This window comes from Aquarana catesbeiana, linkage group LG04, assembly GCF_042186555.1.
Source record: "Aquarana catesbeiana isolate 2022-GZ linkage group LG04, ASM4218655v1, whole genome shotgun sequence".
In the NCBI taxonomy this organism is placed as follows: domain Eukaryota; kingdom Metazoa; phylum Chordata; class Amphibia; order Anura; family Ranidae; genus Aquarana; species Aquarana catesbeiana.
The window spans coordinates 491,413,596-491,438,020 of record NC_133327.1 but is presented as its reverse complement, the minus strand read 5'-3'; the positions used below and the strand labels follow the sequence as shown (position 1 = coordinate 491,438,020).

Below are 24,425 nucleotides of genomic sequence, written 5' to 3'. Positions count from 1 at the left end.
CAGAGACATTCCCAAATGTGCGGCACAGAGACATTCCCAGTGCATTAGAGACAGCCATAGTCCAGCAAAGAGACCATCCAGCCCAGCAAAGAGACCACCCAGCTTAGTCCAGCAAAGAGACCGTCTAGCCCAGCAAAGAGACCACCCAGCTTAGTCCAGCAAAGAGATTGCCCAGCCCAGCAAAGAGACTATCCAGCAAAGAGACCGTCCAGTCCAGCAAAGAGACTATCCAGCAAAGAGACCATCCAGTCCAGCAAAGAGACTACCCAGCAAAGAGACTGTCTAGCAAAGAGACCGCCCAGCAAAGAGACCGTCCAACTTAGTCCAGCAAAAAGACTGCCCAGCTTAGGCCTGCGACTCACATGGACCAAAGCATGCATCCCCAAATTTTGAGCAAAGAGACATTCCCAAATGTGCAGCAGAGAGACATTCTTAGCAAAGAGACCGCCAGCAAAAAGGCCACCCAGAATAGTCCAGCAAAGAGACCGCCCAGCCCAGCAAAGAGACTGTCAGCAAAAAGACCGTCCAGATTAGTCCAGCAAAGAGACCGCCTAGATTAGTCCAGCAAAGAGACCACCTAGATTAGTCCAGCAAAAAGACTGCCCAGAAAAGAGACTGCCCAGCAAAGAGACCGCCCAGATTAGTCCAGCAAAAAGACTGCCCAGTAAAGAGTGCCCAGGAAAGAGACTGCCCAGCAAACAGATGGGATGGATGATCCGGGGTGGGGATGAGGGAGAGGGATGGATGATCCGGGGTAGGGATGATGGAGAGGGATGGATGATCTGGGGTGGGGATGATGGAGAGGGATGGATGATCCGGGGTGGGGATGAGGATGATGGAGAGGGATGGATCATCCGGGGTGGGGATGAGGGAGAGGGATGGATCATCCGGGGTGGGGATGAGGGAGAGGGATGGATGATCCGGGGGTGGGGATGAGTGAGAGGGATGGATGATCCGGGGGTGGGGATGAGGGAGAGGGATGGATGATCCGGGGGTGGGGATGATGGAGAGGGATGGATGATCCGGGGGTGGGGATGATGGAGAGGGATGTATGATCCGGGGGTGGGGATGATGGAGAGGGATGTATGATCCGGGGTGGGGATGATGGAGAGGAATGGATGATCCGGGGTGGGGATGAGAATGATGGAGAGGGATGGACCATCCGGGGTGGGGATGAGGGAGAGGGATGGATCATCCGTGGTGGGGATGAGGGAGAGGGATGGATCATCCGTGGTCGGGATGAGGGAGAGGGATGGATGATCCGGGGTGGGGATGAGGGAGAGGGATGGATGATCCGGGGTGGGGATGAGGGAGATGGATGGATGATCCGGGGTGGGGATGAGGGAGATGGATAGATGATCCGGGGTGGGGATGAGGGAGAGGGATGGATCATCCGTGGTGGGGATGAGGGAGAGGGATGGATGATCCGGGGTGGGGATGAGGGAGAGGGATGGATGATCCGGGGTGGGGATGAGGGAGAGGGATGGATGATCCGGGGTGGGGATGAGGGAGAGGGATGGATGATCCGGGGTGGGGATGAGGGAGAGGGATGGATGATCCGGGGTGGGGATGAGGGAGATGGATGGATGATCCAGGGTGGGGATGATGTAGAGGGATGGATCATCCGGGGTGGGGATAAGGATGATGGAGAGGGATGGACGATCCGGGGTGGGGATGATGGAGAGGGATGGATGATCCGGGGTCCAGCAAAAAGACTGCCCAACTTAGGCCTGCGACTCACATGGACCAAAGCATGCATCCCTATATATTGAGCAAAGAGACGTTCCCAAATGTGCAGCAGAGAGACATTCCCAGCAAAGAGACCGCCAGCAAAAAGGCCACCCAGAATAGTCCAGCAAAGAGACCGCTCAGCCCAGCAAAGAGACTGTCAGCAAAAAGACCGTCCAGATTAGTCCAGCAAAGAGACCACCCAGATTAGTCCAGCAAAGAGACCGCCTAGATTAGTCCAGCAAAAAGACTGCCCAGGAAAGAGACTGCCCAGCAAAGAGACCGCCCAGATTAGTCCAGCAAAAAGATTGCCCAGTAAAGAGACTGCCCAGCAAACAGATGGGATGGATGATCCGGGGTGGGGATGAGAGAGAGGGATGGATGATCCGGGGTGGGGATGAGAATGATGGAGAGGGATGGACCATCCGGGGTGGGGATGAGGGAGAGGGATGGATCATCCGTGGTGGGGATGAGGGAGAGGGATGGATCATCCGTGGTGGGGATGAGGGAGAGGGATGGATCATCCGTGGTGGAGATGAGGGAGAGGGATGGATCATCCGTGGTGGGGATGAGGGAGAGGGATGGATCATCCGGGGTGGGGATGAGGGAGAGGGATGGATGATCCGGGGTGGGGATGAGGGAGAGGGATGGATGATCCGGGGTGGGGATGAGGGAGAGGGATGGATGATCCGGGGTGGGGATGAGGGAGAGGGATGGATGATCCGGGGTGGGGATGAGGGAGAGGGATGGATGATCCGGGGTGGGGATGAGGGAGAGGGATGGATCATCCGTGGTGGGGATGAGGGAGAGGGATGGATCATCCGGGGTGGGGATGAGGGAGAGGGATGGATCATCCGGGGTGGGGATGAGGGAGAGGGATGGATCATCCGGGGTGGGGATGAGGGAGAGGGATGGATCATCCGTGGTGGGGATGAGGGAGAGGGATGGATCATCCGTGGTGGGGATGAGGGAGAGGGATGGATGATCCGGGGTGGGGATGAGGGAGAGGGATGGATGATCCGGGGTGGGGATGAGGGAGAGGGATGGATGATCCGGGGTGGGGATGAGGGAGAGGGATGGATGATCCAGGGTGGGGATGATGTAGAGGGATGGATCATCCGGGGTGGGGATAAGGATGATGGAGAGGGATGGACGATCCGGGGTGGGGATGATGGAGAGGGATGGATGATCCGGGGTCCAGCAAAAAGACTGCCCAACTTAGGCCTGCGACTCACATGGACCAAAGCATGCATCCCCATATATTGAGCAAAGAGACGTTCCCAAATGTGCAGCAGAGAGACATTCCCAGCAAAGAGACCGCCAGCAAAAAGGCCACCCAGAATAGTCCAGCAAAGAGACCGCTCAGCCCAGCAAAGAGACTGTCAGCAAAAAGACCGTCCAGATTAGTCCAGCAAAGAGACCACCCAGATTAGTCCAGCAAAGAGACCGCCTAGATTAGTCCAGCAAAAAGACTGCCCAGGAAAGAGACTGCCCAGCAAACAGATGGGATGGATGATCCGGGGTGGGGATGAGGGAGAGGGATGGATGATCCGGGGTGGGGATGATGGAGAGGGATGGATGATCCGGGGGTGGGGATGATGGAGAGGGATGTATGATCCGGGGTGGGGATGATGGAGAGGGATGGATGATCCGGGGTGGGGATGAGAATGATGGAGAGGGATGGACCATCCGGGGTGGGGATGAGGGAGAGGGATGGATCATCAGTGGTGGGGATGAGGGAGAGGGATGGATCATCCGTGGTCGGGATGAGGGAGAGGGATGGATCATCCGTGGTCGGGATGAGGGAGAGGGATGGATGATCCAGGGTGGGGATGAGGGAGAGGGATGGATGATCCGGAGTGGGGATGAGGGAGAGGGATGGATGATCCGGGGTGGGGATGAGGGAGAGGGATGGATGATCCGGGGTGGGGATGAGGGAGAGGGATGGATGATCCGGGGTGGGGATGAGGGAGAGGGATGGATGATCCAGGGTGGGGATGATGGAGAGGGATGGATCATCCGGGGTGGGGATGAGGATGATGGAGAGGGATGGACGATCCAGGGTGGGGATGATGGAGAGGGATGGATGATCCGGGGTGGGGATGAGGGAGAGGGATGGATGATCCGGGGTGGGGATGAGGGAGAGGGATGGATGATCCGGGGTGGGGATGAGGGAGAGGGATGGACGATCCGGGGCGGGGATGAGGGAGAGGGATGGACGATCCGGGGTGGGGATGATGGAGAGGGATGGACGATCCGGGGTGGGGATGATGGAGAGGGATGGATGGATGATCCGGGGTGGGGATGATGGAGAGGGATGGATGATCCGGGGTGGGGATGATGGAGAGGATGATCCGGGGTGGGGATGAGGGAGAGGGATAGATGGATGATCCGGGGTGGGGATGAGGATGATGGAGAGGGATGGATGATCCGGGGTGGGGATGATGGAGAGGGATGGATGGATGATCCGGGAAGGGGATGAGGGAGAGGGATGGATGGATGATCCGGGGTGGGGATGATAGAGAGGGACGGATGATCCAGGGTGGCGATGATGGAGAGGGATGGATGAACCGGGGTGGGGATGAGGATGATGGAGAGGGATGGATGATCTGGGGTGGGGATGATGGAGAGGGATGGATGATCCGGGGTGGGGATGATAGAGAGGGACGGATGATCCAGGGTGGCGATGATGGAGAGGGATGGATGAACCGGGGTGGGGATGAGGATGATGGAGAGGGATGGATGATCTGGGGTGGGGATGAGGGAGAGGGATGGATTGATGATCCGGGGTGGGGATGAGGATGATGGAGAGGGATGGATGGTCCGGGGTTGGGATGATGGAGAGGGATGGATGGATGATCTGGGGTGGGAATGAGGATGATGGAGAGGGATGGATGATCCGGGGTGGGGATGAGGATGAGGGATAAGGATGATTCTGGGTGGAGATGAGAGTTACATTGTGAAGAGGCTCTCCACAATGTATCTCATCTTCACCCAAAAACATCCTCCTCCCTCTCCATAATGTAACTCCATTATGTTAGCTTGACAGGGTCAGGTATATGATGTCCCATCTGGGAGATTAAATACAGACAGTCCACTCCACAAACCAATCTAGATTCTAAATCTATCTACAGCAGCACAATGCAGCACACACATCGACTTTAGTGACTTACCAGGTCTGCATTGCATGCACAGCACTAACGAGGCTGGCCACACCCCTCCCTGAGATCACATTACTAACCTATCACCACTGTCACACTCGTCTCAGCAGGGAAGCAAAGATCATGGATCATCTGCAGGGCGGGGCGGAGGAGACGGTGTCTTATCGAATTCAGTCCCCTATCATATAGTGTCCTCCCTGTACTGCGCAGGCGCAGTACGGAGGACAAAAGAGACGCCGAAAGTCTCCGAAGTTCAACAGCTGATCGTCAGCTGTACACGGCGCCTGCGCATTTATTCTTACCCTATGTCCAGGATCATTCCCTACTATCCAAGTGGACATAGAGTTAGAATAAATATTTGCCGAGCGCAGCGAGGCCGTGCCCGAAGCGTGGCGAGCGAAGCGAGCCCGCGAGGGGCCCTCTTACACAGCCATCGCTAACAGGTGCCCGAGCGCCGTGTACAGCTGATGGTCAGCTGATCAACTTCGGGCATTTTCGGCATCTCCTGCTCCTCCGTACTGCGCAGGCGCTGCGCCTGCGCAGTACGAGGCGGACACTATCTGATACGAGGACAGTATATGGCAGAACAACGGCACAGGACTACACACAGCTCAGCTGTACAGAGGTTTATCTGTGTTTCCTCCTCAGGAGGCGGGGCGCAAGCTATACAGAGATTAGGAAGTTTGTTTAGAGACAGAATGCCTGACAATAGGTGTCGGAACGCAGTTGCGGTGCGTTCCGCCAGAAAAAAAGCCCTGCCTATACCTGACAGTTTTTATCTGTATATACCTGCCACGGTTAATGTCCCGAATTGGGTTACATCAGAGGACTATGTATTGGGTTTTTTGCTCTTTGTTATATGCTGCATACATGTGGTTGACCGGTAATGGTCTTGAGTTTTATGTTTAATGTTATTTTAAAATGGTTGATTTTTATTTTTTCAAATATGGTGTCGGCATCGGGACACCTCCCATATCCCTCTTGGTGCTTGTGTCTGGATGCCCAGGATCCTTCACCCCCTCTTCAGAAGTAGCTGTGTTGCCTTGTGTCTTTGTGTTCCTACCCTTTTGAGGGCTGTGGATATGGAGACGCTGGGCCTCATGTGCACCCTGTTTCTGCACCGCAGATTTATGCGTGAATTTACAGACCCTCCCCCAAAATGGTCTGTGCTTTTTTAAATGCGAGATACTAATTTCTTCTTTTTCCTCATCCTTTTCACTCTTCTCTTTCTCTTTCCCCCCCATCCCCTCCCCCCTCCACACCCTAATCCTTCTTCCTCTGCCTCAGGTCCAACTCCTTGAGATACCAGTGTTCACGGATCCCTTCTCCTGGTCCCCATGGCTACGGTAAATTTACTTTCATTTAATGTAAGGGGCCTACATGCACCTGGAAAGAGACATAGTTTATATAGAGAGTTGGGTCACCTGCGGGGAGATGTGGTCTTTCTGCAGGAGACCCACCTTACACATACTACTTCTGTAAAACTTTACTCGCAACAATACCCCACGTGGTATTATAGTCTCTCTGATATACATAAGGCAAAAGGCGTGGCCATTGGGTTCCGCAGAGGAACTGCGTTTACACTAGAATCCATGTTAAGTGACCCATCAGGACGATTTTTGTTTCTGAGAGGCACCCTGGGAAGTATGCCCTGTACTTTGGCGACTCTATATTCGCCCAACTGCGACCAAGCAGGTTTTATAGCTTCTACGCTTAAGAAACTGAGAGACTTCTCCCGCGGGTGCATTCTTCTCTCTGGTGATTTCAATACACCCCTGGAACCTGTCCTAGACACCTCCAGAGGGAAATCTAGCATATCACATAAACACTTAATGTACATTCACAAACACTTACATGAAACCCAGTTGGTAGATGTCTGGAGGATCATGCACCAACGGGAACGAGATTTCACCCATTATTCTCAGGTTCACCAGACCTACTCTAGAATTGATCTGTTTTTTATTGACCACCATTATTTACCCCTACTAGTGGAATCTGTAATTGAAACTTCCCCCATATCGGACCATGCCCCAATCATGCTTACTGTTGAAATCCCGTCTCTACAACTTAAATCCACTAATTGGAAACTAAATGAAGAACTTATAACTGAGGAAATTGATAAAAAACTGATAGGAGAATTTTAAGGAGAATTCACACCCTGACATCTAATCGGGTACGCTATGGGAGACTCACAAGGCCCATATTCGGGGTAAACGAATAGAATTAGGGGCCAGGAAAAAAGTGAAAGCACTTTCTATCAATTTAAACTACTTAGCGAAATTAAAATACTTGAGCAACAACATAAAGCTAGACAGTCTCAGGCGGTATTCCATACCCTGACTGCAAAGAGAGAAGAACTGAAATCTCTCTTCCACATAGAGCAAAAGCAACGGGTCCGCATGGTAGCTCAAAATTTTTATGAGTGGGGAAACAAGCCAAGTAGATTGTTAGCCCATTCACTGCAACAAAGGAAATCCGCTTCTTTCATTGCAAAAATCTAAAATTCTTCAGCCACTATGGTCCACAATACACCAAATATAGCTAAGGAATTCCGAGCGTTTTATCAAAATCTGTACCATGTCCAACACTCGGCTACAGATTGAGCTGATAAGATGAGACTCATTAGGGAATACTTGGCACACGCCAACCTACCTAGACTCTCACCTGATACACTAGCCTCGCTGGAAGGAGAGCTTCCACCTCGGAACTTCGCACTGCCCTAAAGGCAATGGCTAATAGCAAAGCACCGGGTCCAGATGGATTCACGGTAGCTTACTACCGATCCTTTGCAGATATATTATTACCTCAATTGTCTGAATATGCCAATGTGACCTCTAATGGTGGTAACCTCCCACCCAAAACTATTCATGCACATATTACTGTCATCCCCAAACCCGGTAAAGATCCCAGCAACTGCGGAAGCTACCACCCCATTTCGTTATTGAATATCGATGCTAAACTGTATGCCAAAACCATTACGAATAGACTCCTTCCCCTGATCCCGCTGCGGATATCTAAAGACCAAACAGGTTTTATCCCGGGTAGGGAGGCAAGGGACAACTCCCTCCGCACCCTCTCACTGATGACATATATTCGGAGATCCTCCCAGCCCACCCTCCTGCTTTCAACGGATGCTGAGAAGGCGTTTGATAAGGTGGACTGGGAGTTTCTTATGGCAACACTGTCTCATCTGGGCATTGGGACTTCCCTAATATCCCTAATATCCCAAATTTCCGCTCTATACAACCACCCCACGGCACAATTGCGCGTTAATGGCACACTAAGTGATCCCTTAACCCTACACAATGGCACCCGCCAAGGCTGCCCTCTTTCTCCAATTTTATTTGCCCTATCATTAGAACTTTTCTTTTCTATAGTAAGACATAACCCCTGTATCCACAGGATCGTCACAGGTAAATCAGAACACAAGTACGTTGCATACGCAGATGATATTCTATTTTACATACAGCAACCCCTGATATCCCTCCCTAACCTCATGTCCAAATTTTCAACGTACAGTGCCATCCCCAATTTCAAAATTAAAGTGGTGTTCCGGCCGAAATTATACTTTTTAAATAAAAATACCCCTATAATACACAAGCCTAATGTATTCTAGTAAAGTTAGTCTGTAAACTAAGGTCTGTTTTGTTAGTTTATAGCAGTAGTTTGTTATTTTATAAACTTACAGCAGGCCGTGGCCATCTTAAGTGTGGGCATCTGAAGCCAGACTGTATTTCTTCCTGGATCTCATCCTTGCAGATCTCGCACATGCTCAGTGCAGCCCAAGCAGTGTAATAGGTTTCAGGTCAGGTTTCCATAGCAACGGCAGTGTCAGAGGAAGTTGCCGCTCCTTCCCAGAGGGCATTGCAAACAGGAAATGATGCGATGGGCCGCGGCCAGGGAGGAGGAAGTGAAAAATGAATACAGCAGATATACAGTAAGTGCTGAGAAAAAAAAATAAAAAAATATCTAATTTGTTTACAGTGCACAGTTTAGTGAGGGATGCTGAAGAGTTGTAAAAGTGGGTGGAACTCCACTTTAACATGACAAAATCAGAAATCCTAAATATAACTGTTCCCACTACTACCGTGACTCATTTAAAACAAGTCTTTCCTTTTAGTTGGCAGGCTAGAAAGATGAAATATTTAGGTATTTATCTTACACCAAACCAAGCCTCCCTATTCCGGACAAACTTTATACCCCTTCTGAAAACCATTAGGTCTGACCTGCAGAAATGGTCCCAGCTTGCTCACTCCTGGCTGGAGAGAATTGGAGTCGTAAAGATGAATGTACTGCCCAGGTTGTTGTTTATGTTCCAAATGATACTATATGGAATACCAGTAGGCTTTTTTACAATATTAAGCTCTCTAATTGGTAAATATGTCTGGAATAGAAGAAGACCTAGGCTTCCTAGGTCCCCTCTCATTAGACCCAAGAGAGAAGGTGGCCTTGCTTTACCAGACTTTAAGAAATATTTCTTGTCAATTGTGTTAAATAGAATTTCGGACTGGAAGTATCACAAAGATTCCAAGCTATGGGTAACCCTGGAAATGGAGCTTAGTGGCACAGATCTTTTCACGCAAATATGGATACCAAGGAAATACAGAACCTTGTCTTTTGACACATCACTGTTAACACGCTCCTCTCTCATGACCTGGGACTCCCTGTGCAAGGCATATAAATGGTCATATAACTCCCCCCTCTTACCACTGACTGGACATAACTATTTCCCTCCAGGGAACATCGATCCTGGAATTCATGCTTGGAATCTTGGGGATATGATTCAGCTGCATCAAGTTACTAAGCCCATCAGGTATAGTGCCTCTATCTACACTGTTACACAACTCCACCATTTCTCTTATGGATCAGTGGAGACACCGCTAGCAGCTTTTGTGCACTCTCTCCCGAAACCCCTAAGGTCCTTATTGGACCGGACTCCCTTGGAAGCCGCATTCTCCGAAGGTGAACCAGTGGAGAAACCTATCTCCCACTTTTACTACACTTTGCTAATGTTGGCATCTACAAGAGTCCCCACTTTTATCTGCAACTGGGAACAAGATTTGCAAAAGGAGTTGTCAGCAGCCCAAAGGTCCACTATTCTCATATTGGCTCATACTTCCTCTGGGGCTTCTAGAATGGCGGAAGTAAACTATAAATTATTGACGAGGTGGCACTATACACCGGTGGTGCTGCACAAGTCCTTTCCACAAGCATCACCTTTGTGCTGGAGAGGTTGTGGTGAAAAAGCAACACATGCTCACATTTGGTGGTTTTGTCCACTGATACGTCCCTTCTGGCTAACTATCCTTCACTGGATCAGGGAGATCCAGGGTTGGGAGATCCCCAATGACCCATGGTTTGTTTTATTCCACTGTGCAGGTAAACCAGTGGGACCCTACAAAAAATCCATAACGCCACACCTCCTTAATGTTGCAAAGGCACTCATCCCCCAAATCCCCCAATATTGGAAAAAAACGACCATTCCGACATTACGTCAATGGCTAGTGAAAGTAGACAATATTTACTACATGGAAGATATGACTCTCTCCCTTAGAAACAAATATGACCTGGCAAAGAAGATATAGTTCTGCCTTTTTTGCCTTCAAATACACTACCGCACATGCGGAAATTATGTCTCAACCTATGTAACATGCGAATAGATAAGAGTGTATATAGATGAGCTTGGACCGAGGCGGATACACCCTCCCCCCCCCCCCCCCTTTCCCACCTATCCCACCCTTATCCTCACTTTTCTCTCACTCTCTACACCTTTTCTATTACTTACATTCTATCAATCAAAAAAGTATACCTCAATAAAGGTCATCTACAGAGAAGATACAGACGTTTACACCTTTGGTAATAGGAGCGTATAGTTATTCTTATTCTTATTAAGCTGTTACAAGTGGTGCATTATGAACCCTGATAAGTGTTATAGTTAACATATACCGTGTTTCTATGGAATGCCATGTTTTTACATGCCTATATGGTCTATCTGTTCAGATCTACTCGGTAATATATATCGTGTGTTGTATGATGTAACATACATTAATTAAATGTATATAAACAAAAAATAGAAAGTTGAAATACACATATAAGACTGTCCTACCTATTTTTTATTTCTGTCCTACTAGTACTGATATTTTCAAAGGTCTGCCAGATGAGATAGCACAGCTAGTCTGATGATCTAATTTTTCTCTACAGTTAAGCAAATACACCTAGACAACCACCCTGCACCCAACCTTTGACTGTTCCCTGTCAGCCTCTGACTGCAGGAGACACAATTTGTTCAAAGTCCTGCCCCTTCCTATCACAGTCTAAGTGCTGCTCTGCAGGGGATTGCAAGATGCTGAAATCAACTCAAGTTCAGGTATTTATACTAGGTGATAGAGATGGGCCTGAATGACCCCCTCTTCTGGTTTTCGCCAGAACTCTCAAGCTGCAAAATTTCGGAGCCGAATAACGAACCCCGTTGAAGTCTATAGGACCCAAACTGGAAAAATCAAAAGTGCCCATTTTGTGGGCATAGATGCAAGTTATTGGGCATAGAAAGGGTATGGAGGTCCGGGTACTGCCCTGGAGGACATGTATCAAGGAAAAAAAGTTTGTAAAAAAACATCATTTTTAAATGAGCAGTGATTTACTGATGCTTAAAGTGAAATAATACAAATGAAAAATTCCTTTAAATATAGTGCCTGGGGGGTCTCCTTAGTCTGCATGTAAAGTGGCGCATCTGTAATATGTATAGAACCTGCTGTGGCAAAAATGATTTTTTTAAAGCCAATAAAATGACACTTTTCCTCCAAGCTTTCTTTATTTTATAAACAAGGGCTTGGGGAGCCAGTCTCTATAATAAGGGCCACAATTTAGTGCACTCGGAACAAGATTAGAGATTTTTTGGATAACTTCTGGTGTTTCGTGGAGTTTGAATAGAAGTAACAGGTGCAGAAAAATTGGGCTTTGGGCATTGGTGGTCCCTTCACACTGTAACCCTATAGAGGTTCACCATCCTTGCATCCTTTATCAGCAGCCATTGGCGTGGGGAAAAAAAGCTGAGGTGGCCTGAGCCTGTCGTTGTGCCATACTGACACAGGTACTCGTTGATGGCTCTCTGCTACATGTGCAGCATTACATAGTTACATAGTTGTAGGCGAGGTTGAAAAAAGACACAAGTCCATCAAGTCCAACCTATGCATATGATTTTATGTCAGTATTACATTATATATCCCTGTATGTTGAAGTTGTTCAGGTGCCTATCTAATAGTTTTTTAAATTATCGATGCTGTCCGCTGAAACCACTGCCTATGGAAGAGAATTCCACATCCTAACTGCTCTGACAGTAAAGAACCCTCTACGCAGTTTAAGGTTAAACCGCTTCTCTTCAAATTTCAGTGAATGGCCGCGTGTCTCATTAAATTCCCTTCCGCGGAAAAGCTTTATCCCTATTGTGGGGTCACCAGTACGGTATTTGTATATTGAAATCATATCCCCTCTCAAGCATCTCCTCTCCAAGATCAGTGCTCATAACCTTTCCTCATAACTAAGGTTCTCCAGTCCCTTTATTAGTTTTGTTGCCCTTCTCTGGGGATGATGATGACGGGTGTATTATACAATGATGATGATGACGGGTGTATTATACAGAATATATAAGAGATTTGTTGGACAAGTTCTAGGACAGAATATCATATCCACATCCCTATTGGGTCAATAAAAAAGAATAAGAGAGAGTATCACTCTCTCATAGGGTGATGGGATGTTAACGGGTATGTTTTTCTGTCATTGAGGTAAGTGCAACCACAAAAATATTAATAAGATAAAGATTTATTACAAAATACAAAATATAAAAATGGTGCATTAATAACATTCGGTCATATACTCATTTGACCACAATTGATACTCAGTCCAAAGAGCTTGAACAGATTGTCAAAAACCATGAAATCAGACCGAGACAGAAGTACAGTTAAATCACACTTGTTTAATAATAAAAGTAAAAAGAACAAACGTAGTCAAAACATAGCCAGAGTTCAGTAACCGGAATGGACCAATAATAATCTAGAAATACCAAACATATGTGTTCAGATGCAAAGCACTTTACATCAGCACACATGTGAGGAAAGAATATAATGGCAGTCTTAGCAACATATTAGCACAATGGCACTTATTCATATGGATGAGACATATAACCATAAAGGTTAAGCCCCAGCTGAATTAGCGTACATAGCATATGAAATCCTATCATATCATACAACACAGGGGCAGGAGTGGTCATCATATAGATATAAAATTTTATTATACAGGGCTATAGCATGGGTCATAAAAAAGACTAAGGCTATTATTTTATATCTAGCCATTAAGTATGAGACTGCCAGTTACAAACACACTTGGTAAACTTCTATATGTTCAATTTACAATCTAGAGATAGAGTATGGAGCAGCCAGAATAGAAAAGATGGCTCACTACCTGGGGATCTCCGCCAAAGGGGAGGGGAGGCAAGCCAGCTGATAAATTGTAGATAGATAGGGTGCAGTTGCGCCTCGATATCGAGCTGATCCCTCATTGTCACCATAATGTGCATCCTTGCAGCTAAGGCAATCCCCTGTTGCCTTTATATGTACGGTCCCGTCTATATTGTGACTGGGGGCTTCTGGCGCATGCGCATTCCAAGGGGTACCCGCACCAGATGTGATGTCAGTGAGCCGTATCCGGTTCATCACTTCCGGCGGGACCGTACATGTAAGGGCAACAGAGGATTGCCTTAGCTGCCAGGACTCACATTACGGCGATTACAGCAGATGATTACACCTAATAACTGTACATTTATCTTCTCAATCAGCACATCACCCACAGTTATTACCTCTTGTATCTCTTGACCTTCCCTCTTAGATTGTAAGCTCTAAGGAGCAGGGCCCTCTGATTCCTACTGTATCAAAGTGTATTGTATTTGTACTGTCTACCCTCAAGTTGTAAAGTGCTACGTAAACTGTTGGCGCTATGTAAATCCTGTATAATAATAATAATAATAATAATAATTAGTCTGCGAAACTCGTTGGCTATCCGCATATACAAGCATCTGTCAAGCTGGACTGAGTATAAATTGTGGTCAAATGTGTATATGACTGAATGTTATTAATGCACCATTTTTATATTTTGTATTTTGTAATAAATCTATATCTTATTAATATTTTTGTGGTTGTGCTTACCTCAATGACAGAAAAACATATCCGTTAAAATCCCATCACCCTATGAGAGAGTGATACTCTCTCTTATTCTTTTTTATTGGGTGTATTTTACAGTGATGAGGATGACGATGACGGGTGTATTATACAATGATGAGGACCTGATCTGTGAGGCTGAGCTGTATACCCTGATCTGTAATGCTATGTACCCCAATCTGTGAGGCTGAGCTGTATACCCTGATCTGTGATGCTGAGCTGTATACCCTGATCTGTGAGGCTGAGCTGTATACTCTGTCCTGTGATTCTGGGACTGTATACTCTGTCCTGAGCTGTATACTCCTGACACTATAGGTGGAAGCAAGTGGAATACAGGGAACAGAGTGGGTGGATTCTATAAGGGGTGGGGCTTTTGAGAAGTGGGAGTGGTCAAAAAGGAAGGGCGGGGTCTGGCGCCCCCCATCCTAAAACTTCACCAGCCGCCACTGCTGGTACCATTCCAGTCAGTAGACTGTTCGTAAAAATTAGGAACAATGGTCTGGCAATTACTTCACTGAGTTCCTTAAGGACCCTCGGATGCAAGCCATCTGGTCCCGGTGACTTATTAATATTGAGTTTTTCAAGTCTATTTCTAATTATGTTAGCTATGAGGGTGATTCCTGTGACATGTCATGAGGATAAACATTGCAGTTTTAGTTACTGAAGCCTCCTGATTCCCTCATGAAGACTGAGAAGAAGAATAAATTCAATACCTTCGCCATCTCTCCATCCTTAGTAACCAGATTCCCTTCATCATTCTTTATGGCACCAATATGATCTGACCTCCCTTTCTTACTATTTATGTACTATTATTGCCAAAGTTGAGTTCCACCAGGTAGTCATGTCACAAATCAGGTGGTTTATGGTCAGGTGGAATTCCCGCTGAATTTCAGCCAACTGAGCACTGGCTGTGTATGACCACCTGAAATGGCTACAGACTCCTCTGGCCTACTTTAATAGATCTTCCAGTCCTGGTTTTCTATTTAAGAAACGCTGCACCACCAAATTGAGGACATGTGCCAGGCAGACAGGAGGTTAGTGCCATTATCGCACATCACCATTCCTGGCTCCAGCTAGCGTGGTGTGAACCACATCTGGGCCTGCCCCTGCAGAGGTTAAAGCTCAGGTGTGGCTTCTGTCCCCTAGACAGACCAGCTGAAGCACTGCATGGCATCTTTTAGCCTGACTCATTGAATAGCCCCTTGAATGCGGACATTCACAGACATGACTAGGCATGATGGGAATTGTAGTTCCTGAACAACTGGAGGGCCATAGTGTGAAGACCCCTGGCTTAGGGGGTACTGGTGGTTCATAGGACAATTCAGCAGAGGAGGGCATGGAGAAGGAGGAGGGGCTGGAGCTAACAAATCTCACATTATCACCACCAGCTGTATGGAGACGTGATGAGAAAACAAGCTGCAGCACTGTCCTGCATCCTTCCGAGTTGCAAGCAGAATTACCCAGTGTGCTGTGAAGGAAATATAGCACTCTGACCATGCTTGCTGGACCATGAGTCAGCAGTAATGTGGACCTTGCGGCTGGCTGCCTTGCCGAACTATGCCACATTACCTTCCTCATTTTGGTACAGCTGCAAGAGCAACAAAATAGTAACTGGGAACCTACCATTGTGGTACAACACATTCTGCAAAATCACGGAAGGCAGTGACTGTATATGTCTGGCAATGACTCTGCTTGCTGAGTCACCTGGAATGCTGGACAGTCCCCTAGACAATTCCTTGAATGACCCTGCCTTAAATCTTTTTTGCCTTGAACCTTGAACTCTTTACTCCTCCCATGAACTTCCTGATTTAAGCCATGTCTCTTCACTTCCTGGTTACCAGAATATTGTGCCTTCTCCAGCCAATATCTTGCTCTTGTCTCTCCTGCTGCCGACCGTATCTTCACTACCATTCATTACCGACATTTGCCTTGTTCCTTGACTATGCTTCTGCTTAATACCAACCTACAACTGTTCGTTACCGACCTTTGGCTCATTCCTAGACTACGCTTCTGCTTGATCCCTACCTGCTGTATCTGCTACTAGACCCTGGCTTGCTCACCTCTTGGTGGGGCTATCCTGAGAACCACGACCTGGTACTAATACGCAGAAAAGCCCAACTTCACCATCAGGAGCTCTGGTGAATACCGGTTAGTAATTAGACCCCGTACCTCAGGTGAACTTGTATTATCAGCCTGGGTGACCTGCGTGAATATCTGTTCCACTTGTTAGTGGGTGCTGCTCCACTGCTTTAGCTACTGGCCTCTGAGCCTGACTCCAGACTGTGACAGAATATTCTGGCCCAAAACATGGAGGCCATTGTAGCAGCTGCTGTGGCTCCTCTCAGGGTGCAAATCTCTGAGTTGCAGGCGTTTGGTGTTAACTACCAGGAAAAGTTTTCTGAGTTACAAATTGAAGTGAAAGGGCTACAAGAGGACATCCTTGACCTGCATAAACAATTGTGTTCCCGAGATACTGCTGCCATAGATATGCATGGATGTCCCTACCACTCAAGTTTATTGGAGACCGTCGCCATTACAGAGGTTTCCTTAACCAATGTCGTATATACATTCAGATGCAACCTGCTGCATTTACTTCTGACAGGAAAAAGGTGCGGAGAACCTCCTGACTGAAGAAGCCTTAGCCTTGGCCTCCCCTTATGTGGAGAAAGGCAATGTCATCCTGGATAATTTTAATTCTTTTGTGGCTGCTATGAATCAGGTTTTTGATGATCCTAACCGCTGCGCTACTGCTGGGACAAAATTTCTAAATTTACGGCAGGGTAGATGCACTGTTGCAGAGTACACAACTGAATTCCGACTTTGGATTTTATATACCAATTGGAATCCAGCAGCGCAAAAGAGTCAGTTCTGTCAAGGACTCTCCGACCAAGTAAAAGATGAGCTTGCCAGAGTAGAAAATCCTGACGACCTCTGGGCTTTTATTAAATTATGTATTCAAATTGATCAGAAACTTACTGAAAGGAGAAAGGAGAGGCTGGGAATTCTAGGCAGTAATGGTGGCATGCATTTTTTCTACTAGTCAGTTTAATCCTAAGGGTCAAAGAGTTCTTGTGGATTCTGACACTCCTGAACCTACTGTATGCAGGTGGATGCTATTAAAAGATCTATTACTACTCAGGAGAAAGAAAGACGACATTCAGAGAACTTATGTCTTTATTGCGGAGAATCTGGACATTACGCAGTTAATTGTCCCAATAAATTTAAAAGAATTGCGGCAACTGATGTTACAGCATCCGAGCAAATAAATTACATTTTTCCGTCTGTCTCTCCTTTGATTCAGGAAGCACATAAAGTAAATTTTGTAGCATCTCATTTTGTCATCCCTATAAAACTTATTGTTGAAAGCGGTGAAATACCTTGCTCTACTATGCTGGACTCTGGGGCAGGGGGAAACTTCATGGACATTGAAGTTGCCCAAAATAATAACATTCAAATATGAAATAAACTTGTCCCTATTGATATGGAAACTGTGGATTGCTCACCTTTTGTTTTCAGGACCTGTTACCCACGAGACCATCCCACTAGAGCTTCTAATTGAGACTGACCATCAGGAGACTTTACGCTGATCACATCACACAAGTTCCCTATCATCCTGGGCATCCCTTGATTCTATCTATCCACAATCCCTCCATCAACTAGGAGACACAATCTTTAAATCTTATATCTGACCATTGCAAAAAACATTGCAGAGAATCTTATCAAATAAGCCCTCAACCAACCCAGGATTTAAAAGCAGTTATGGTAACTACCCAGTCAGATGACAAGCTGCCTCCACAATATCTTGGGTTCTGGGACGTTTGTGATAAAAAGAACGCCGATCGGCTGCCTCCTCATCGCTCTTATGATTCTCCCATTAAATTGCTTTCAGGGGCAGAAATAACCTTTGGTCGCCTTTATTCTTTATTAGAACCTGAACTGAAGGTGCTCAGGGAGTGGCTTGATGAGAATCAAGAGAAGGGTTTTATCAAACACTCAACCTCCCCTGCTGGGGCAGCCTTATTCTTCGTGGAGAAAAAGGTCTCCACCCTGTGACCATGTATCAACTACAGAGATTTAAACAGGATCACAATTAAAAATCTTTATCCACTCCCCCTGATTCCAGAAATGCTCAACAGACTTCGTTCGGCCAAGCTCTTTACCAAACTAGATTTACGGGGGGCATACAACCTTGTCCGCATTCGTCCCGGAGATGAATGGAAAATTGCTTTCAGAACCAGACATAGGCATTTTGGGTCTTTGGTCATGTCCTTTGGATATTGCAATGCTCCCGCAACTTTTTAACATTTCATTAATTATGTTTTTTTGAGATTTGCTGGATCAGTTTGTAATAGCATATGTGGATGTCTAATTTTTTCAGATAATTTGGAAGAACACCGCAAGCATGTCTGTACTGTCTTTGAGAGGCTAAGGCGGAATCAACTTTACATTACACTAGAGAAATGCGAGTTTGAACAAATCCAGATTCAGTTTTTGAGATACGTAATTACTTCTGAAGGAGCTCTTGCCTACTGACTCTGGGCCCTGGCATATGAGGGAGCTACAAGCATTTAGGAAGATATTCTGTTATGTAATGTAAAAGGATATTATTAAGGAGGCCATGATGGTCTCTGCCAGCTTGGGACACAGGGGACAGATGTATGTGAAATGAATGCCGATTAATGAGATCTGGAAAGCCCGGGTCTTTCACCCAATAGTTTATTGTGCTCATTAACACACCTTTGTCTCCTAGCAAACTATTGGGGAATGTGTTTCTACTTATGTGTATTGTAAGTTGGGAGTGAGGAGACGGCAAGTCTACCCTGAAAGGTCATATCTCTGAGTCACCTAGTCTGGGTAAATGATTAGATAACTAGCTCATGTTAATTAGGTCTCTGGTTACAGTTTGTATTGTCAGCCTGCTGTATATATTTGTGTGTCATCTCAAATATATCAGTTCAGTCCGTGTTCCGCAACCAAATGAGTATTGTCTTGTTTGGGGTTGTTAGCGGTTGGAATATCTGATATCTATATTCAGGCTGGGAGGAAGCGGTATATGACGAAAGCACGCAAGCGGAGTGTGGGAATACATTGGTGGCAAGTGGTGGGATGCTTCTTGCAGTCTGGGACATCCAAACCTCCACCTGGATCCAAGGTCCGGATAGCAGGAGAGGAGAGGTACAGATACCAGCTGCCATGGAAGAGGAATTCAGAAGGAGGTTGGGAGAGATGCAGATACAGCACAGAGGACCAGTATCAGAGCAGGTCCTGCTGGGATGGTATGATTCTATCCACTGCTATCCATCCAGGAAAGGTACTGGTCTCAGCATGGATTGCGGGTGCTGTTTTTGGGAGAAAAAACGCACAAGGAGCAGACAGCTGAATTAAGCAGGCTGGTCTGGGCAGAGATGCAGTTGGATGAGAGCTACTGAGTCCCCCGGAGGCTTTCGCTACGGCGGCCTGGGACTGTTGTATGTGAAGCTGACAGGAGACCCTAATTTTGGCAGTGATTTGGAGTGGCGGTTGGATGAAATCATGGATTTCAGAGAAAAGCTACCGAACGTCTCGGAAGTGCACTGGGCACTGGAAGATTTAGAGTTTCTGGCCGTTCAGGAATGGGAGCTGGAGATTACCTACAGACGGCTGCTAGACTCTGCTCAGCACCAGGGCTGGGCTTCCTTTGCCTGGGACTATCAGGAAGTACCAGCCGACAGCTCTGAAATCCTGGCTGAAGAGTCGGCAATGTGGCATAGTAACAGTGTGCTTTGCCAACCTGCCCCCGCAGCTATGGATGCGGAGCGCTTATGGCAGATGCATGAAGTGCTGACTGACCTTGACGAACCTGTTTCTGTACAAGACGAGGTTGGATGGAGGAATGTGCCTGTCCAGCAGCATGCCAAATATCCGGCAGTGGAAAATCTGGAGATTGCCATCCCCAAAGCTGAAGTGCTGACAACAGGGAAGAGCTCTGCTAACCTCTGCCCAGCACCGATAGCATCTACTGGGTCCCGTGGACAGGAGATGGTGAACCTCTATCCTCAGACACCAGTTGCAGAGACAGGGGATTTGATAGACTTTTCTGCTGAGTAAGAACAACCTGGTGAGACTCCAGCAGAAGAGCTGGTATCAGGGCTGAACGTCACTGAGCTCTGCCCAGCACCAACAGTGGTATCTGTGGAGTTACAAAGAACTTACCCAGCTGAAGCACTGGCCACCAGACAGAGGGTCCCAGACCTCTGCCCCACATCTGTGGCATTTCCGGAGGCTCAGGGTGAGAAGGTGGCGGTCACTTCCCAGCAGCAGATCAGGATACAGGGGGAGAAGGGAGAGTAGGTGTTTGTCATCCCTCCCCAACAGTCGGCCAGGGTGGAGGAAGCGGTCTTTCCTCCCTAGCAAAGATCTGTGCACAGTACCACAGACATGTCATCCGAGCAGCCAGATGAGGGAATGGAAGCGGAAGCAGCCGGCTTATCTCCCCAATGGCAGTTACACAGTTTGGGAGTGGAGGAAGCCAGCCTCCTGCCCCAACGGTTAGCCAAGACAGAGGGTGTGGAGTCCCCAGCAGAAGTGCTAGCAACAGGGCGAGTGCTACTAACCTCTGCCCAGCAACAACTGTGGAGTTCCAGGGAGCCGGGGCAGTTGGCTCCTCCTCCTCCTCTCTCCAGCGACAAGCTGATGTGGTAAAGCTTCTACTCCCAGCTGAATCACTGGCAATGGGGCAGAGCACTGCCTAGCACCTACAGTGAAGCTACAGCTTCAGGAAGCTGGGGTGATCGGCCCCTCTGCCCAGCAGCAGACCGAGCCCCGGAATGTTAGAAACCACCCAGATGAAGCACTGGCAGCTGGACAGAGATTCAATGACCTCTGCCCCACACCTACTGAGGTCAACTATTCCTTGCAGCCAAGATTGGAGATCATGCAGACTGAGACTGTGAGTTCACTCTGCCCGAATAATGCATGCGCAGACCAGGTGGAGGTCTGGGACCTTGTTAGTCGACTTTTGATGGGGGACAAATGTGACAGACTCACCCGGGACAGATGCTTTTGGAGGGGGCTGAATGCTAGCCTCTTGCCTACTGACTATGGTCCCTGGCATTTGAGGGAGCTACAAGCATTTAGGAAGATATTCTGTTATGTAATGCAAAAGCACATTATTAAGGAGGTCATGATGGTCTCTGCCAGCTTGGGACTCAGGGGACAGATGTATGTGAAAGGAATGCTGATTAATGAGATCTGGAAAGCCCGGGTCTTTCACCCCCTTCCTGACCAGAGCACTTTTTACAATTTGGCACTGCACCGCTTTAACTGCTAATTGCATGGTCATGCAATGCTGCACCCAAACAAAATTTGCATCCTTTTGTTCCCACAAATAGAGCTTTCTTTTGATGGTATTTGATCACCTCTGCGGTTTTTATTTTTTGCGCTATAAACGGAAAAAGACCGAAAATTTTGAAAAAAAATGATATTTTCTACTTTTTGTTATAAAAAAAATCCAATAAACTCAATTTTATGAAATGTATTCAGCCACATGTCTTTGGTAAAAAAAATGTCAATAAGCGTATATTTATTGGTTTGCGCAAAAGTTATAGCGTCTACAAACTAGGGTACATTTTCTGGAATTTACACAGCTTTTAGTTTATGACTGCTTATCTAATTTCTTGAGGTGCTAAAATGGCAGGGCGGTACAAAATCCCCCCAAATGACCCCATTTTGGAAAGTAGATACCCCAAGGAAATTGCTAAGAGGCATGTTGAGCCCATTGAATATTATTTTTTTTTGTACCAAGTGATTGAATAATGACAAAAAAAGAAAAAATTTACAAAAAGTTGTCACTAAATGATATATTGCTCACACAGACCATGGGCATATGTGGTATTGCACCCCAAAATACATTCTGCTGATTCTCCTGAATACGGGGATACCACATGTGTGGGACTTTTTGGGAGCCTAGCCGCGTACGGGGCCCCAAAAACCAAGCACCGCCTTCAGGATTTCTAAGGGCGTAAATGTTTGATTTCACTCCTCACTACCGATCACAGTTTTGAAGGCCATAAAATGCCAGGACAGTTCAAAACCCCCCAAATGACCCCATTTTGGAAAGAAGACACCCCAAGCTATTTGCTGAGAGGCATGTTGAGTCCATGGAATATTTTATATTTTGCCACAAGTTGCGGGAAAATGTCAAACTTTTTTTTCTTTCGCACAAAGTTGTCACTAAATGATATATTGCTCAAACATGCCATGGGCATATGTGGAATTACACCCCAAAATACATTCTGCTGCTTCTCCTGAGTATGAGGATACCACATGTGTGGGACTTTTCGGGAGCCTAGCTGCGTATGGGGCCCCGAAAACCAATCACTGCATTCAGGATTTCTAAGGGCGTAAATTTTTGATTTCACTCCTCACTACATATCACAGTTTCGAAGGCCATAAAATGGCAAGATGGCACAAAACCCCCCCAAATGACTCCATTTTGGAAAGTAGACACCCCAAGCTATTTGCTGAGAGGCATTGTGAGTATTTTGCAGCTCTCATTTGTTTTTGAAAATGAAGAAAGAAAAAGAAAAATTTTTTTTTTTTCTTTTTTCAATTTTTAAAACTTTGTGACAAAAAGCGAGGTCTGCAAAATACTTACCATACCTCTCAACAAATAGCTTGGGGTGTCTGCTTTCCAAAATGGGGTCATTTGTGGGGGTTTGTGCCATGGCCTCCGAAATTGTGATAGGCAGTGAGGAGTGAAATCAAAAATTTACACCCTTAGAAACCCTGAAGGCAGTGCTTGGTTTTTGGGGTCCCGTACGCGGCTAGGCTCCCAAAAAGTCTCACACATGTGGTATTTACGTACTCAGGAGAAGCAACAGAATGTATTTTGGGGTGTAATTTCACATATGCCCATGGCATGTTTGAGCAATATATCATTTAGTGACAACTTTGTGCAAAAAAAAAAAGAATTTGTCTTTTTCCCGCAACTTGTGTCACAATATAAAATATTCCATGGACTCGACATGCCTCTCAGCAAATAGATTGGGGTGTCTACTTTCCAAAATGGGGTCATTGGGGGGGTTGAACTGTCCTGGCATTTTATGCACAACATTTAGAAGTTTATGTCACACATCACCCACTCTTCTAACCACTTGAAGACAAAGCCCTTTCTGACAATATTTGTTTACATGAAAAAATATTTTTTTTGCAAGAAAATTACTTTGAACCCCCAAACATTATATGTTTTTAAAGCAAAGGCCCTACAGATTAAAATGGTGGGTGTTTCATTTTTTTTTCACACAGTATTTGCGCATCGATTTTTCAAACGCATTTTTTGGGGAAAAAACACACTTTTTTTAATTTTAATGCACTAAAACACACTATATTGCCCAAATGTTTGATGAAATAAAAAAGATGATCTTAGGCCGAGTACATGGATACCAAATACGACATGCTTTAAAATTGCGCACAAACATGCAGTGGCGACAAACTACATACATTTTTAAAAGCCTTTAAAAGCCTTTACAGGTCACCACTTTAGATTTATAGAGGAGGTCTACTGCTAAAATTACTGCCCTTGATCTGACCTTCGCGGTGATACCTCCCATGCATGGTGCAATTGCTGTTTACATTTGACGCCAGACTAACGCTTGTGTTTGCCTTTGCGCGAGAGCAGGGGGGGACAGGGGTGTTTTGTTTTTTTTGTTTTTTTTATTTTTTCTTTGCTTTTTTATCTTATTTTTAAACTGTTCCTTTCATTGTTTTTTTCATTTTTATTGTTATGTCAGGGAATGTAAATATCCCCTATGATAGCAATAAGTAGTGACAGGTACTCTTTTTTGAAAAAAATGGGGTCTATTAGACCCTAGAGCTCTCCTCTGCCCTCAAAGCATCTGACCACACCAAGATCAAATGCTTTCCCAATTTCCCAATGGCGCGGTTTACATCTGGCGAAATCTAAGTCATGAAATGCTCGTAGCTTCCGGTTTCTTAGGCCATAGAGATGATTGGAGCCATTCTGATCTCTGATCAGCTCTATGGTCAGCTGGCCGAATCACCGGCTGCATTCTCAGGCTCCCTGTTGGGACAGGAGAGCCAGAGGAAAACATGGAAGACAGTGGGGGGGGACATTCCCTCCCACTGCTTGTAAAAGCAGTCTAGAGGCTAATTAGCTGCTAGGATTGCTTTTACATGAAAGGTGACCGCTGGCTGAAAGGAATGATACCAAGATGATACCTAAACCTGCAGGCATCATTCTGGTATAACCACTCAAAGTTCAGCAACATACCAGTACGTTGCTGGTCCTTGTTGGGCATATATTGTAATCTTTTTTTATGCAGCCTGT

General features: G+C 46.5%; 1 protein-coding gene across 4 annotated transcripts in view; it reads left to right on the top strand.

Moving 5' to 3' along the window:
* The window catches only part of ARHGEF33 (Rho guanine nucleotide exchange factor 33), a 583,069-nt gene that overhangs the window by 329,319 nt on the left and 229,325 nt on the right, over positions 1-24,425 (top strand). The window contains exon 1 of one of the 4 annotated variants that reach the window (XM_073627673.1): positions 5,485-5,506. The exons of the other annotated variants lie outside the window; for them this stretch is intronic. The gene's annotated coding sequence lies outside the window, so the exon portion shown is untranslated. Of the gene's footprint in view, positions 1-5,484; positions 5,507-24,425 lie in introns of those variants that run through there. 4 annotated transcript variants of the gene reach the window in all.